The sequence below is a fragment of the Polypterus senegalus genome, chromosome 12 (genome assembly GCF_016835505.1).
Source record: "Polypterus senegalus isolate Bchr_013 chromosome 12, ASM1683550v1, whole genome shotgun sequence".
Classification (NCBI taxonomy): domain Eukaryota; kingdom Metazoa; phylum Chordata; class Cladistia; order Polypteriformes; family Polypteridae; genus Polypterus; species Polypterus senegalus.
Genome location: NC_053165.1, coordinates 38,474,223 through 38,492,031, shown reverse-complemented (window position 1 = coordinate 38,492,031; position 17,809 = coordinate 38,474,223). Strand labels below are relative to the sequence as shown.

General features: G+C 43.3%; 1 protein-coding gene across 6 annotated transcripts in view; it reads right to left on the bottom strand.

Moving 5' to 3' along the window:
* hrh1 (histamine receptor H1) overlaps nucleotides 1–17,809 on the bottom strand; it is a 75,698-nt gene that overhangs the window by 12,114 nt on the left and 45,775 nt on the right. For 2 of the 6 annotated variants that reach the window (XM_039772561.1, XM_039772565.1), the window contains exons 1-2: nucleotides 6,788–7,656; nucleotides 6,531–6,672 (exon numbers count right to left, since the gene is read on the bottom strand). The gene's annotated coding sequence lies outside the window, so the exon portion shown is untranslated. Of the gene's footprint in view, nucleotides 1–6,530; nucleotides 6,673–6,787; nucleotides 7,657–17,104; nucleotides 17,230–17,809 lie in introns of those variants that run through there. The other 4 variants (XM_039772564.1, XM_039772566.1, XM_039772562.1 and 1 more) reach the window with 3 other exon arrangements.

Below are 17,809 nucleotides of genomic sequence, written 5' to 3'. Positions count from 1 at the left end.
TAATTTGCACATAGTAATAAAGAGCGCTGAGACAGTTGGGACAGACAGGCAAACACACATAGACCACCGCAGCTACTGGGCTCCACGTGTTTATGAAGTGTCTCTGTCTGTCATTTTAACTCTTGCATCACTATATGACATAACAACAGCAAATAGAGTTTAGATAAGCATTGTGGTCTATGGATACACGTGTTGAAATGCTGTGGCTATTTTGTCATGTATGTGTGTATTTCCAATTAAGACAGTAATGTTAAATTTCTTTAGTTATTTGTTTAGGCATACAGTCAGATGGTGGATGTTGTGCAGCCTCATCTGCGCATCTACTGATGCTGTTGGGCAGATTCAAGTGTTTTGAGCACTGAAATGTGCATCTCCTGTGGCTTTGCTTATTAGTTCTCTTAACAAAAATCCTTTTAATAACATGTGACACACCATTTACTTTAAATGCTCTGAAATAAACACAAAGAGCACAAATAAAGGTTTGGGACAGCCACCCCATATACTTTGCAAGCAAGTTGAAAATAACTGTTATCACACACATATGCATGGGAGGTAGCTAGAGGGCTTAAATAATAGTAGTACCATGCCAGACTAAGGGGTGGCAAGCTGCACTAACTTTCTCTCTCCGTCCTCTGCAGACTATCCGCGGGAAATCCCACTAGGTACTGGCACCATTGATGGCGTTACTTCCAGCACCGGTGATCCAGCTGACGTCACTTCCAGTCCCGAAGACACCACTTCCGGTACTGGTGCTCTGGCTGATATCACTTCCAGTTCAAGTCCAGATGATGCCACTTCCGGTCACGGCCTTTAAAACCGCCATTTTACCTAACTCAGATCAGTTCTGTTTTGGACTCCAACCTGTAACCAACTCAACAAAAATAACCATTTTGCAGCCAAGGCATAATATACGGGTGGCTGCCCCAAACCTTTTTGATGTCTGTGGACTGTTAATTGTGACTGTGGCAGGATGCAAGCCCAGAAGAAACACAGACAGGACCTGAAAATGTACCAGGTGGGAAAGTACCGGGTGGGGGTTCGTCCCGTGGTCTGGAAATACCCGGTTCAGGCTCCACTCCAAATATATATGTCCGGGCTGTCTACAAGGGAGACTATAGGAGAGACACACCGAAGGGGGCTTATAATGTCCCCCCACTAGGGTTAAGACCCTAGCAAAATGTGGGGCATCCTCAGACCAGCAGGTGAGAAGAATAAATTGTGACCCAGAGCAGCCGACCCAGGAACAAGCCTTTGCTTTCTGGAAGAAGGTAGCACTATGGATATGGCCAATTGAATGCTCCATGGTCCAGATAGTACAGCAGGTCGCCTGCTTTCTCCTGCTCACAAATCTTCCTGAACATTTCACCCAGCCGGTTTGTGTAGACTTTCAAAACATGGATGAGGTCATCCAGCTTATAGAAACATCTAGGACAGCCTCGCAATCTGGGGATTACATCCCACAAAATCTGCCTCTCCCTTATGAACCAGAGCCTATTCTGATGTCCCCAGATCCACAGACGGTCAAACCACTTGGAGATGATGAGGAATGCAGCTGGAGGGAGAAGGGAGAGTTGTGTGCATTTTTAAACCCCCAGATGACATCACATACAGTAGTGAACCTTAATGGTTTAAAGTCGATGCCCTTTTCGACCAGTATTATTTGTATACATGGAGAAATCCGACAATATATAACAACCCTATGTTTCATCAGCCATGGAGGATCGCTAAAGAAATTCCCTGTAGTGGTCCTCCCAAATCCACCTTTTTTAATGATTCTAGGGCGGGATTGGTCTGACAATAAATGTGGTGTAATACTGACTACTCCTGATCAAAATTTAGACCTGGTTATAGACAGGAATGACCTGGCTCAAGCTAAGCTGTCTCCACGCCATGGAATCAGCTGGACAGAGAGAAATACAGAAGACCAAGTGGTAGATGAGGAGATTCCTGGGCCATCACTTGCTGATATGTCATCCACCTGTACCTTGACAAGCTGGGAGGATCTCCCAACCTTTGAGGTCAGACCGGACCCTCTCTCCAAGATGTAGTTTCAATTTAATGAATATGCCGGCTTCTTTCAAAAGGGAGCAGTGGAATGACGAATCCGTTAAATTTGCTAAAAATGCAGTTTTACTAGTCAATGGCCAATGCACTCATCAGCCCATGCCACAAGGACCTCACTTTGTAATTGAGAATGATCTGTTGTATCGGGTTGCACAGCATGAAGGAGAGGTGTGGAAGCTGTTGTTAATACTACAAACATACCGGTGGCAGTTCTGTGAATTGGCACACGCCTACCTCCTAGGAGGCCATTTGGGTACTGAAAAAACATTAGAGCGTATTAAGCTGTGATTCTGCTAGCTAGGAATTAATGAATAGGTTCACCGTTTTTGTCTCTTGCCCAGAGTGTGAGCTGTGGCAAATTCCTAGGAGAAACTGAGCTCCTCTTGTTCCCCTTCCCCTGATTGATGTTCCCTTTGAACAGATTAAGGTCGATATTGTAGGACCCCTTTAGCCCTAAGCCCAAGGACACAAATATACAGTATATTAGTTCTCATGGATTGTGCAACCTGATACCCAGAGGCTGTTCTTTTGTGCTCAGCCACGTAAAAAACTATTGCACGGGAACCTATAGATCAAGGGCTACCTTTCACCTCAGGGAAGTTCAGGGAGACGGCCAAGTTACTTAAAATAAAGCACTTAAAGACCGCGATATATCATGCTCAAACTGACGGTCTAGTTGAGAGGTTTAATCAGACTCTCAAGCAAATGCCTCACACGGTGGTCAGCATGGACAGGAGGAACTGGGATCAGCTTCTCCCCCTCGTGCTCTTTGCCTATCGGGAAGTTCCACAAGCCTCTACGGGATCCTCGCCTTTTGAATTATTATATGGACGACAACCTTGGGGAACATTGGATATTTTAAAAGAAGGTTGGGAAGGAAAGGCTCTTTCCTCTACCAATATATTAGAATATATTGCACAATTATGCAATCGATTTGGAAAAATTATACTCATTTTAAAAACTAACATGGAAGAGGTGCAAGCAGCACAGGCCCACTATTATAACCGTGGTACAACTCTGTAAGAATTCCATCCAGAAAATAGGGTCATGGTTTTAGTTCCTACCTCCCACTCTAAGTTGCTAGCCCATTAACATGGCCCCTATGAAGTTAACGAGAAGAAATGACTCGTCGATTATTTGGTGACACAACCCAATCGTCGACCGAGCGAGCGGGTATATCATATAAACTTGCTGAAGCCGTGGAAGAAAAGGGATCCCACTCTTTCTTTGCTCAGAAAAATATCCTTTAGTACTGAATTAAATTCCAGACAGAGATGGGAGCTCGGAGCAGCTATCCTGTCCGTCCCGGAGGTAGTGAGCGAGAAGCCAGGAAGGACCTCTCTGATTGTGCACGACATTGTGACTGAGCTCGTGGTTATTGTTCGAGAGCGCCCCTATTGTCTTCCCGAGGCAAAAAAAAGAGGTGGAGTTTGAAATCAAGCACATGCTGGAACTAGGTGTTATTGAGTAAAGTTATAGTCCCTTTTCCAGTTTGATAGTCTTGGCTAGTAAGTCTGACGGGAGTTGGAGGTTTTGCAATTACTTCCGTCGGCTTAATCAAGTCTCCCAATTTGATGCATATTCCATGCCTTGAGTGGACGACCTCTTCGAGAAGCTTGGACAGGGAAATTATTTGACCACCCTTGACATGACGAAGGGGTACTGGCAGGTTCCTTTAATGGACTCCGCTAAGGTTAACACCGCATTTAGCACCCCTAGTGGACACTGGCAATATTGTGTCCTTCAATTTGGGTTACATGGGGCTCCTGCGACTTTCCAGCATCTGGTGGATAAAGTGCTCCAGCCTCATAATGCATATAGTGCTGCCTACTTGGTTGACATTGTCATTTATTCCAGCAGATGGAAGGAACACATAGAGCAAGTCTGATCAGTATTACGGAGACTAGGTGAGGCTGGGCTTCGGATCAATTAAAAAAAATGCTTTTTTGGGTTGAAGGAAGCTAAACATTTAGGCTGCCTGGTGGGTCAGGGTATCATTAAGTCACAGTGTTCAAAAGCTGATACCATATTGAAGTGGTCCCATCAGTGAAACAAGCGGCAAGTCTAAGCATTTCTCAGATTAGCTGTGTGTTACCACTGGTTTGTACCTCGGTTTTTGGAGAGAGCAGCACCCTTGAGTGATTTAACAAAGAAGAACTTTTCCTAACAACGTGGTATGGACTGTTAAGACTGACGCTGCATTTTGTGACTTAAAACAGGCCTTCACATCAGCACCAGTCTTGAAAGCACCTAACTTTTCAATCCCTTTCATTCTCCAGATGGACGCTTTGGACACAGGCCTAATTGCCGTACTGAGCCAGAGCTTCAATGGTGTTGAACATCCCGTTATGTACTTGAGCCGGAAGCTGTTGGATCGGGAGACCAGGTATGCGGTGGTGGAAAGGGAAGCCCTTACGATTAAATGGGCGATTATGCAGTTGAGGTACTATCTCTTGAGCCATGAATTCACTCTTGTTACGGATCATGCACCCCTGCAGAGGATGGCCCTATACAAGGAGTCAAATCCGTGTGTCACCAGGTGGTTTCTTGACCTCCATCCGTATGTTTTCACTTATTCATCGTAAGGATTCTCATCATGCCAACACCGATTCCCTTTCTCATGTTCACAACCTCTCAGTTAGAGCCGCCCAACCCAATTGGTCTGGGCTGAGTGGGGGTGGGGGCCCTTGTCACACACAAACCAACCCCTGGTTTGGTGGGTAAGTACAATTATTCAAACACATAAGCTGTCTCCAATGCACATGTGTGTGACACGTCCTCCCCTGACACAAGACCCGTTGGGTCGTGTGGCCCGAACTGAGAGGTCATGAACCTACGACAAAGCATTGACGTTGGCATGGATAGGGCCCAGATGATGGAGGACAGTAAACCAGTAAGACTGGAGGTCCAAACACCATCTTGTCACTTGTGGGTTCAATCCCCTGTGAACTGCTATCCAGCGTAAAGGAGCATGATTGGTGACAAGGGCAAACTCACAGCCTAGTAGGTAATACCTCAGCTAAGTAACTGCCCACATGATCTCCAGATCTTCATGCTCTAATGCTGCATACCTGGTTTCACAGTACAACAGTTTCTGGATCAGGGATAATGATGTGGTTTCAACGCCATCTATGCTTTGGCTAAGCAGTGCCTCAAGACCTGTGTCTGAAGTGTCAGTCTGGTTGATAAATGGCAAAGAAATGTTAGAAGCCATTAAGATAGGTGCTGAAGGGCCTGCTTCAGAGAAGCAAGATACAAACCAGCGGAAGTAATCGGCTAACTCCATGAAGGCCTGGTCCTGCCTCTTGGTCTTCAGTTGGGGCCATTTGACTATGGCCTCTGTTTTCGAACACTGTGGTTTTACCATCTTCCCGTCCACCAGGTAGCCAAAGTTGGCCTAAGTTAATCAAAAGTGACATTTGTTTGAATTTATCTGGAGCCCAGCCTCACCTAGTTTATGGAGCAGAGCACATACCTACTGTTGGTTTTCTTTCCATGTACTGGAATTGATGATGATGTCATCCAGGTAGGCTGAACTTTGTGTGTTGTGGGGGTGTAGTACTCTATCCACCAAATATTGGAAAGTAGCTGGTGCACCATGTAACCTGAATGAAAGAACGTGATACTGCCAGTATCCAGTAGGGGTGCTAAACAATGTCTTAACCTTTGCAGAGTCTGTTAAAGAAACCTGCCTTTACCCTTTTTGCCTTACCAAGATGCTCAAGGAGGTCATCCACTTGCTGTGATGATGGCGGTCCCCTACAGACTCCCTCTTCCTACATGGGAGTGTATTGAACCAACACAGTCAATGGTTATGTCATTGATGCAAGGGGATGGTGTAAAATGCTCAGGTGCTTTTATTAAAAAAAAAAAAATCCAACACAAAAGTAAAACCAAAAGAGTCCATTGTGCAGTGTAAAAAAAAAACCAAATCCTTAAAATCAGTGAAACGTGCAGATACATATCCATAATAAATAAATCCGTTAAAATAGAGGTTAAAATGCAGTCTTCTCTTCACCCGATCGCAGCCCACCACCTTCTGTCTCCCCAGCTCACCCATCACAGGCATTGCCGGCAGAGCCTCTGCAGCATGAATTCCTTTCTGCCAACCCCCGTCTTGGCTGCCGCCACACTGTGCAGCCAGACCATCTGAGGTCAGCACACCTCCCACTTTCCTTTGCGCTCATACAGTTGCTCCTCGGATCCATTGGGAGGTCATACGTCTCACTCGCCCCACTCTACACGCTTAGTGAGTGGAGTGAACCAGACCCTAGAGCACCTCAGTCTGCACTCCCTTCCGGAGCCCCAGCTCGAGCTGCCTTCTCCAAATAGGTGGCCCGATTGCCTCTCTCTGACTGCCCTTCACCATATATTAACCTCCATCATCTATCCCGTTCTTTCCCCTCTCTTTCTTTTACATCTCTCATCCCTCTTTTATGTTTATGTGGTCTGGGGAGATGCTATACCTTTTGAACACCTTGGCTTTTAGTGCATCATAATTGAAGGTGGCCTGCTCATCAAGATCGTAGTAAGTCTGCTAAACTTCGCCCTTCAAGAACAGTGCCAGTATGTTGGCCCACTCCACTCGCTTCCAATGGTATTGAGTTGCTGTACACTCAAAGATAGGAAAATATGATTCAATATCATCGTTATTTTGTACTAGTAATAATACTTTGGACAGAGCCTGTGATTGGTCCTGTCGGAGAGCAAGATCCTTACGCACCTCATTCTTGGTGAGCTGTGTCCTCTGTTCACTGATCTGGAACCACAAGGACTAGATCTCTGCTGCCATGTTGATAATAATGGTAGAAATGTCTTTCTGTTTAGTCATTTTCCAGCAAAATCCCGCCAACTACGTCACTGTAAAATTAACACAAAAAACACAGATAAAGATTTGGGGTAGCTACACCATATACTTGGTAAGTACATTGAAAATAACAGTTTTTACAAACAAAGTTAAAAATAGAACTGAATACAATTAACAAGATGGCAGATATATTGTGAATTTGGCAGGAAGGGGTGTGTACAGAGGCACTTGAACTGGAGGTGATGTCAGCAGACCCAGAAGCAACATTAGCAAAACCAGAAGTGGCATCAGGGGACTCGCGTTCAGTCTGCTGATCTACAGAGGGTAAAGTGATAAAGGATTAGTGGACAGAGCCAACTTCTGAAGGGGTTAGAAGATACTGCAAAGACACCCATCTTAGCATTTGAAAATCATTTATGGATCCTGCTGCAGAACATTCAGCTCAGATTCAGCTGTACAGGTGAGTAGTTCCTGTGAAGTAAAGCAAGTAGGAATGCAGAGTGAAAATGTCCTGTTAGTAAAGGGCACCAAGTAGATGTAGTTCATACAGCTACACTGGTTGATAATGTTAATAGTTCAAATTGTGGGCCTTCCGTCCGGGAAACAACAACTCAGATGGAAGAGCTCATGTTGGAAAAAGAAAACGGAGTTCAGAATAAAAAGGATAAGATTTGTTTGTGTCACTTTTGAAGCCTTTGTGCAAGGTAGATTGTGTAAATAAACCTTTTTATTTATACCGGGCTTTGGGGAGCCGCAACATCCCCTAGTGGTTACACAGGCTTTAGCGAGACTAACCACTGAATGGAGTTTAAGAAGAGACAAACAATAAGATAAAAACAAACAAAAATAAGAAATGTGACAAACGAGAAGAGACCATCATGTTTGTCTGTTTAACTAGTAGCAAAGCTGTCCTACTATCTCATCTAAATACTTCTTTAAGAGGTTTGTAAAGTTAAACATTTAAATTTAATTATGGAAGGCATAAGTGAGGTAGATGGCTGTTATTAGTTTAAAGTTGTTTTTTTAACACGGATATTCAAGAGCAGATTAGTCTGTTCAGAAGTATATTTCACTGAAATGGTAGATAATATCTTTTCACACAGTGACCTGTTGGAGCAGTGTGTTGGTCATATTAGATGAAATTTTGATGAAAGGTTATTTTTGGGATGAATGGTTTATCTTCTTCAAAACATTTCCTTAAAATCCTGTGCTTCTTTTTTGTTTATATGTAATGGTTTACATTTCACAGTATTTCACACAGGTAAACCATTCTCCATAGTAAAAAAATACATGTCCAGGTGGTTGGTTCTGTAACACTATAAGGTACTCAGAACACCACAATTTAGATGTTCTCTGTTAATGCATAAAGTAACTAATTCCTACCGTCCACTACTGTATCCTCGTTAGCATCTAAATATAAAATGACCATCATTGACTCATTAGATATTGAAGGGCAGAAGATAAAAGATGAACTGATGTTACAGATGGACAGTATAAGACAACCTATACGAAAAAAAAAGTGTGTAAGCTTGTATCTCTGGGTTATGCCCTGCTCTAGAGGACAGTGAGGGACTTATTTACTAATGCTGCTTTCATCCACAGATTTCTTCCACACCTAGACAGAACTGACCTAAGTCTTACCCAAGAAGTAAATGTACATCCCATACCATGATGCATTAAGATGTGTTCCACAAGAATACATCCCTCTATTATGCTGTCTTTACTCAAACACTGGAATGTTTCCTAAAGTACATTTGGACACAGTGACACTACATTGTGTCCACAATTATGTGCTTCTGTATTTTGAGAAAATCATTATAAAAAATGTAAATATTCACCTATTTGGTAACCTGTTTGTAACACTTCAACATCACAGGGCTTATGACCTATTCCAACAGCATCAGACAAAGACAGAAAATAGTTTTGCATTGGGTGACAGTCCATCACAGCCCACAGTCTCACACACAGATGCACACTCACTCATACTAGATTATTTGTAGTTGACAACTGACCTAACCTGAAGCTGTTGTGCATGAGGGAGAAAAAAATCAGAGTACTTGAAAAAAAAACAATCAAGGAAATGCATGGAGAGTGGTGAGACAGCACTTCTAATCACTGTGCCACCTTGCTGTCCAGTGTATAAAACATGACTAGTAATCACAATGCAGTAAAATAGCAAGTCTGCCTCCTGCACTGGACAACTCATTCCATACTTATTCTTTCCTTTTCTCTGAAGCTCTTTTTGAAAGAAAAAAGTAACAGACTATAGTTACTATCTTGTGCACATGAAGTAGCCTTCACAAGGCCAGACATTTGCCACTTTTATCACTAGTTTTGCTATGAGCACTATGGAAGTCTACATGTGCTCATTTTGTGTCAGTATTTATCTTCCAGACTTCTTTTGTGCATTACAGCCACAATGTAAAGCCTTCTCTTTCCCATTTTTGACATTGTTCAATGCCTTCTGTAACAACACTTATATTATGCTGTTTCTGTTTCTATATTGTGTTTAATTACATTATGCTGCCCTTGTGAAAATGATAAATTAGTAAACACAGTTGTGTTTTTAAAGGAATTTGCATCAAGACCAGCCCCAATACCACTCACCACCAAGAACTATGTCCCTTCAAATTACCATTTGGTTTGGGTCATACTTTAAAAATAAAGGAGATAATGCAGAACCCCAGGATTATCATCAAATCAATTGTAACACAAAGCTGCAGGCCTTTCAGATTGTCTACCCACAGTAAATAAAATCTTTTAAACCCTCCATTTCCCCAAGGTCAGGAAAGCATTATCTATAGATCCAACGATGAGCTGTAGTAAAGGAGAATGGGAGGACAGCAATTAGCACAAAAAGTTTACAAATACATTAGCATTCAAGCCATCAACAGATTGTGACACTTTAAGCAAAATAACCATTTAGATGAAAGCACGTGTCTATCCCACTGGGCACTCTCTTAATTAGCCAGATTTCCAAACTGCTTGGCATAATATTAGACAGACACTAGATACTGCTAGGTGGGCAGGGTGTCTAAGCATCTGCCTATAATAGACAGGCACATGAATCGATCCTAGTGTAAACAAACTGTAAATGTAGATGGCTTCAGGGGTATATGACCTGCAGGTTTTGACAGCTGCATCATATCCACCTGGACGAATGCTGCCTGCAACCCCAGAGAAGACATGAGGACAGTATTTAAAACATGAAAAGAACTGGTAAGGCTAAAGGAAGCTTTTACTTCATAGTATCTTTTTCAAAGATAAATGCATACTTTGCATAGATGTTAGAAATTTTCTGCCTTAATGATAGTGAGTTCTTATCCAGATGATATTATGGACGCTTCAGCCACTGCAGTCAGAAGGCTTGACTTAAACTGCAATCCAGGTGCTCATAGTCTTAAATTGAACACTGTACCCTATGAAATGTGTGCAAATTAAGAAATTAGATGGAGTCTAAGGCAAAGATGTCTAGTCTGGAAGGTGAAGCTAATGCATAAATGTGCATGAAGGAATTACTGAATAAAAAACTGAATGCTGAAGCTGGATGACAGAAAACAAAAGAAGATATCAAGGGTGCCTGGCAGAATCTTGGTTACTCACAAAAGCCGAGAATCAGTAAGATGCAGTAAAGAAAAGGGATTGGACATAAATGTATCATTGCTCATAAGAAACAAGAATTCATGCACCTGGTGAGAATATTTGCTTACCTTCAGACATCTGCTAAAAGTTTAGATTCAGTTTATTGTATACAGTGTGCTATCCAGTGACAAGGTCAACAAAGCTCTTCATTCTAACACGTATACTGTAGTAAAAAACATCAAAACATGTAAAACAGAAAACAAAGAAATGAACTAACAAATATGTACATGAAAATCAAGTATTGCATACAATTGTTGTTAAAAGAAGTCTACACACTTCTGTTAACATTTCAGCTTTTGTTGAGTTAAAAGACCAGAATCATGGCAGACCCTTATTTGCCAGTAGTACTCAAGTAAAAACTCAATTATTTATTTTCTATAAAAAAATATTAAAAATAAAAAGGCATGAAAGTTTTGAAACACTGCACAATGGGTTTGAGTGGTAATAGAGACGATTTCAGCCAATTCATTTTATAACCTGACATGGTTTTGTTGGATTTGAAAAGGTCAAAAAACTAAATTATGTTAGAAGGCCAAAAATAATATGCAAAAAGGGCAAGAATATATCTAGAAACAACAACTTACATCTTCTTCACAGGCAGGACACACAGATACTTCTATGTTTATCACAACAACATGTCTGACATTTCTCTTTAAAATTTACCACGCTTTCTTTTCTTAGACACTGCAGTGGGTTAGAAAAGCTATCAGCATCCACCGAACTGAAATCACTATTAAATGAAAAAATGTCAAAGTCAAGTGAGAGTGGCTATCAGGACACAGGTGAACATTTTAAGCTTAAGTTAATTACAGCTGTTCACGCCTATACTGTATATTACCATTTGTCATAATCAGATTGCACTTGATTACATTAAAAAAATATGTAAACATGCTGGTGGTGGATCACACTGACCACATTCAGAGGTGATCAGAAATAGTTATTGATCCCATTAAGAGGAGTAGAAATGCAAATGTGTCTCATAGACATGCAACAATCAAGTCAGTGGAAAAGACAAAAGAATTGCAGAAAAATGGTCAATCCTGACACTCATGCTGCTTTATAAAGGAAATGGATCAGTTGCAGGGGCATGTGTGATGTTTCTATTCTATTATCTCCTTTAAAACACTGTCACTTCTTTGGCACCCTGGTAAAACACAAAGGCTCTTTATGACAGTATTGTATGTCATCTTCTTTTCACTTTTTCTTGTTGAGTTGTTACAAGCAGCCAGTTTGCATTCCATCTTCGTGTTAGTTGCTTTACTATGCTGTGCTGCACAGAATAACATGAACAGACACTGGAGGTGTGTTCTAACGCCAGGAGTAAAGGTTATTCAATTAAATTATATACAGATGCAACATATATACTGTATAAAATGCCCGTTAAAGGGGGTCTTTGTGAAAAATAACGGTCATTACAGGCTATATGTAACATGTTTTAGATACTGCTAAAGCAGGCCATGAACAAATATCCATGGGCTGGATCTGGCCCTTGGGCCTTGAGTTTGACTCAATAGTACTTAAGATTTAAGGACCGTTTTTATCCACAGGTCACAAGGTTACTCTATAGCCACTCATACTTTCAAAAACATTGTTGCATTTATACAGTACATATCGTATTCAATGTATGATGTTAAATGTTTGTATAAGGGGGACATGAAAGTGTGCATAAAATTAACCTTGAATTTAAATCCATTATGATCAATAATTAGTGATTTAACAAGTTCCTTTATTTAGGTGTGGCAGCATGGTAAGATGTTATTGTCATTGATCTTTTGGTATGGGGTGGGATTTGGGACAGGATAGCAGAGGTGGGTGAAGGGTTCTGTTTGATCAAGATATTTGTTATATAGCATTAAAATGATACATTTTGTTCTTTATTTATATTAATAAAAATCTGATCACCTAATAATTAAAAGTTTAAATGCCTTGGTTGTATATGTGTGCACATATTTTATAATGGGGATTGTAACTGTTTCCATATTTAATCAATAACATTCCAAAACATGTACAAAGGTAATATGAATTCCAATTAATCCTAATAAAAATAAGCTATTCTGGTAAGATTTCACCTAAAGGTTCTTGGTTGCTAGCCATGGTCCACAAGGAACAAAGGAAACATGTATGAAGCCTTAGTGCTGAAATTTACAGATCAATAGAGAGGCATATGAAAGATTCCACAAGCAATAGTGTACATACACTCACTCACCTCATTAGGTAAACCTTACTAGTACCGGGTTGGACCCATTTTTGCCTTCAGAAATGTAATTCTTCATGGCATACATTCAACAAGGTGCTGGAAACATTCCTCTGGGATTTGGGACCATATTGACAGGATAGAATCATGTATTTGCTGCAGATTTGTCAGCTGCACATCCATGATGTGTATCTCCCGTTCCGCCACATCCCAAAAGGTGCTCTATTTGATTGAGATCTGGTGACTGCAGAGGCCATTTGAGTATAGTGAACACATTGTCATTTTCAAGAAACCAGTTTGGGATAATATGAGCTTTGTGACATGGTGCATTATCCTGCTGGAAGTGATCATCAGAAGATGAGTACACTGCGGTCATAAAGGGATTAACACGGTCAGCAATAATGTTCAGGTAGGCTGTAGCATTTAAACAATGCTCAGTTGGTATTAAGGGGCCTAAAGTGTACCAAGAAAGCATACTCCACACCATTACACCACCACCCCCAGCCTGAACCATTAATACAAGGCAGGATGGATTCATACTTTCATGTTGTTGATACCAAACTCGGACCCTACCATCTGAATGTCATCATAGAAGACAACATTTTCCCAATTTTCTGTTCTCCAATTTTGCTGAGCCCGTGTAAATTGTAGCCTCAGCTGCCTGTTCTTAGCTGACAAGAGTTGGTAATACCTGGTGTGGTCTCCTGCTGCTGTAGCCCTTCTGCTTCAAAGTTTGATGTGTTGTGCATTTAGAGATGTTCTTCTGCATACCTCACTTGTAATGAATGGTTATCTGCTTTACTGTTGCCTTTCTATCAGCTTGAGCCAGTCAGGCCATTCTCCTCTGACCTCTGGCATAAACAGGGTGTTTTTGCCCAGACAACTGCCATTCAATGGATAGTTTCCATTTTTCTGACCATTCTCTATAAACCCTAGAGGTGGTTGTGCATGAAAATCCCTGTAGATACATACATACGGGTAGTCTGTCAGTTCTGCGATCCAAATTCAAAGAGTTAGGTGCCAAGCTGAGGAGCAGAACTGACAAGGTAATCTTCTCCGAAGTTCTGCCTGTGCCACGTCCCAGTCCAGGTAAGACTGAGGGGATTAGAAAGCTTAACGCTTGGCTCAAATCTTGGTGCAGGGTAGAACAGTATAGGTTTATGGGGCATTGGGACTGCTTTTGGAATAGATGGGACCTGTTCCTCCGTGACGGGTTACATCTGAACTGGAGGGGCACCAATGTATTGGGGAGGCGTATGTGTAGGCTAGTCGTGGATTGCTTAAACTAAGGAATGGGGGGCAGGGAATTTAGGACAGGCCAGGTTTAGATGTATACATGGAAGAACAAACAATGGTGTAGAAATGAAAATGCATAGTAATGTAAATTCTAAGCAAACATTTAAATGTAGAAGGAGTAATACATTAAAAATAGCTTGCCTTAATGCTAAAAGTATCAAAAATAAGGTAAGTGAGTTGGAGTTGTATGTAGCAGAGCATAATTATGATATTAAAGCAATAACGGAAACCTGGCTAAATAACAAAGATGGGGATGAGTGTAACATAGAGGGATACACATTTTTTAGGAAGGATAGACAGAACAGAAAAGGAGGTGGGATTGCTGTTGTGGTGGATGGCCGGCTTTATATTCCGGTCCTCACCCCCAGCCGCCAGGAGGAGATCTCCCAACAGCGTGGATGGGCCCTGAGTTCCAGCAGGGCCTTATGGACTATGTAGTTTTTATGCACAGCCCTGCAGGAAACCTTGGGGGCCACTGGGAGTCGCTGTCAGAGGGCCCGTGGACTCGTATATGCCCTATGATGCCCGGAATGAAGATATGGACTATTTACCCTGACCCGGAAGGAGTAAGGACTTGTGGACTGTTGGGCAGGAACACCTCCGGGTCAAGGGTGGCTAAGTGTCTGGGATTGGGATTAGTGTTGTATTGAGTAGTGTAGAGTGGAAGGTGATTGGTGCACTGTGATAAAAGAAAAGAGTCTGGAACATTTACCTGCTGTTTGGAGTGGTACCTGAGGGTTCAAGAGGTGGGTCGGAACGTCTACCGCCACACTGGCGTAGTCGGCAGGATTCTCTGGCCATCTGTAGCATTTATATTTTATATTTAAAATAAATATTGTGTGGGCAGACAACCCTAAGTGGGATACGCTTCATTGCACGGAGGTACAAAACCACCCACTACGGAGAGCGCTGCTACTGTGAGCCTCATTCTACTTCGGAGCACAATGGGGAAAAAATCCGGGAAAAAGAAGGTCAGTACCAGCTGGGTACAGAACCTGACAGAAGCCGAAATGACCTGGGCTTACCTAAATGGGAGTGAGGAGGAACAGGCACTGATAAAGGCTGAACAAGCTCGGATGGCGCAAAACCTGGAATGTGGTCAGACATCGAGCGCGCCGGACTGAGTCGGAGTGTCGGGGTGTTTTTATTCCTGTTTTTCAGAAGCCCACTTCAAGAAAGCAAGCAGTGCGTTGGATGCCTGCCTCATACCTCTGCAAGATGGCCGCGATTTCCAGAAGGCAAGTCAGGCTGGGTGTCGGCAAGCGACGACCCCATTTGAGGACAATGACCGCGTGACCTTGCGCGGTGGATGCTGGGACGGAGAAGGTCACTTTGGGTCCTTCGATGAGGTCATACGTTCCCCGACGGATCCGAGCCTCCTGGAAGGGAAGGGGAAGGCGAGCGAAGCAGCGCCGACACAAAAAAAGGTAACAAGGAGCGGGAGGTGACTGAACGGTTCTCCGTTACAGTAGGAAAGGAGGAGTGCAGTTGGCAGGTAACGGCCTCCCAATCCTCGATGGACTCCAAGACCCAAGAGCCTTTGCGCCACCCAGCAGAACACGTGCCAGGAGGTGATGTGCTCATTGGTTCCCGGCCGGCAGGTAAGGAGAAGACGAAAGCAAAATTACCCCCGGCCGTATTAACTAACTTTGTGGACTTACGGGGTCTCGAGAAATACCTTGAGCCCCTGCACTGTTTCTTCCAGGAGTTAAAGGAGCTGAAGGAACAAGTGGAAGAGCTGGGAGCGACGGCTGAGGAGCCGCTGAATGGTCTAATGGAATGTTTATGGCGACTGGGTCGTGAAGCTCCGGTGGTAATCGATGCGGGAATACAGGTGAATCCGGCCTGTATCGTACAGCATAAAGGGACACATTGTGATCTGGCACTGCAGTTAATAAGTAGCGGGTGTCAAAGCACCGTGTGCCTGACAGTAGAGTGTTGTGTAGAGAGTGTAGAGTAGAGTGACTGAACGATCGCAGGGAGGAACAATCGAGCCGGGGCATACGTGTGACGCAGCCTTCCAGAGCGGTTCAGATCTCAAGACCCCAACCGGTGTTTTAAGAGGGCTGTCACTGGTGACAGGAGGGGCGGGGGAAGCGCCGATCATACCGGTACAGCTGAACAGTGCTGTTACTCGGAGCGATGTAGATCAACGGGCATGCAAACAGCAAAGGGGCTCTCTTTTTCCAATAGAGAGACTCAAGCTGTGGACCGGCCCCAGAGTAAGCAGGAGATCCCCAAAATACATCGTGGGTCTCCTGACAAGGTGGAAAAAAGGGCGGAGCATACAGAGGCGGCCAGTAAACCTCACTTGGCGGAAGAAAGGGCGGAGCTGACAGAGTTCCCACGGTGTTTTCAGCCTCGTGGAGGAAGACTACCAGGAGGGCAACGTCGGTGCTACCACTGTCGTCGGCTGGGACACGTGTGGCGGTACTGTCCCCAGAGGACAGGAGATCAGTGGGACAGAAGGTACACCGTTCCCCCAAGGTTCTCTGGGGGGCCTAGACAGCAGAGCCAAGGTCCAACTGAAGTGTCCTCCTGGAGTAGGGCATCCCTCGTGGGGCTGGATGCTCCGCCCTAGTTGGCTTCGCTAAAAGGCGGGAAATGTGGTGGATGGCTGGCTTTATATTCCGGTCCTCACCCCCAGGCCACCAGGAGGAGCTCTCCCGACAGCGTGGACAGGCCCCGAGTTCCAGTAGGAACTTATGGACTATGTAGTTTTTATGCGCAGCCCTTCTGGATACCTTGGGGGCCACTGGGAGTCGCTTTCAGAGGGCCCGTGGACTCGTATATGCCCTATAACCCGGAAGTACGTCATAATCCCGGGACAGGAAGAGACAAGGTGCTTCCGGGATGAAGATATGGACTATTTAATCTGACCCGGAAGGAGTAAGGACTTGTGGACTGTTGGGCAGGAACACCTCCAGGTCAGGGGGTATAAAGGGATGCTGGGAAAGCCCAGACACTGAGCTGAGCTGGGAGGAAGGGTGGGTAAGTGTCTGGGAGAGGAGGATTGATTAGTGTTGTATTGAGTAGTGTAGAGTGGAAGGTGCTTGGTGCACTGTGATAAAAGAAAAAAAAAAAGAGTCTGGAACTTTTACCTGCTGTTTGGAGTGGTACCTGAGGGTTCAAGAGGTGGGTCGGAACCTCTGCTGCCACACTGTTTATGCCAAACAGGGTTTACACGTAAGACCTCTTCAGTTGGATGATGAGCCCCATCTTAGTGAGGACATGTGGCTTTGCCTGGAAAGCATTAGTGAAAGAGGCCTTATTTTAGGAGTGTGTTATAGACCACCCAATTCATACAGTAATTTCAACACACATCTTTTTAGTAATATCAAAAAGGCAAGTTTACAGGGAGATATTATAGTCATGGGGGGCTTTAATTATCCAAATATTAACTGGGATAACCTTGCAGATGGAGGAGCACAAGAGCAGGAGTTTTTAGAAGTAATCAGTGAGTGTTTTTTAACACAGCACGTTAAAGCACCAACACGGGGTGAAGCCTGTCTGGATTTAGTATTTTGTAATTATCAGGATAGAATTGAGGGTGTAGAGGTGATTGAACCACTAGGGTCAAGTGACCATAATGTAATACAATTCTCAGTATTTTGTAAGAGTGCAGATGCAAAGACTAAAATTGTGAAGTTGAACTTTGGTAGCGCTAATTTTGAGCAGATCCGACAAAGTCTAAGTAGGATAGACTGAGATAACCTTTTAAGTGTGGAGACAGTCGAGGAGCAGTGGAACAGGTTTAAAAATGTTTTACATATAATGCAGGACAGATACATACCTAAATTTGGAAT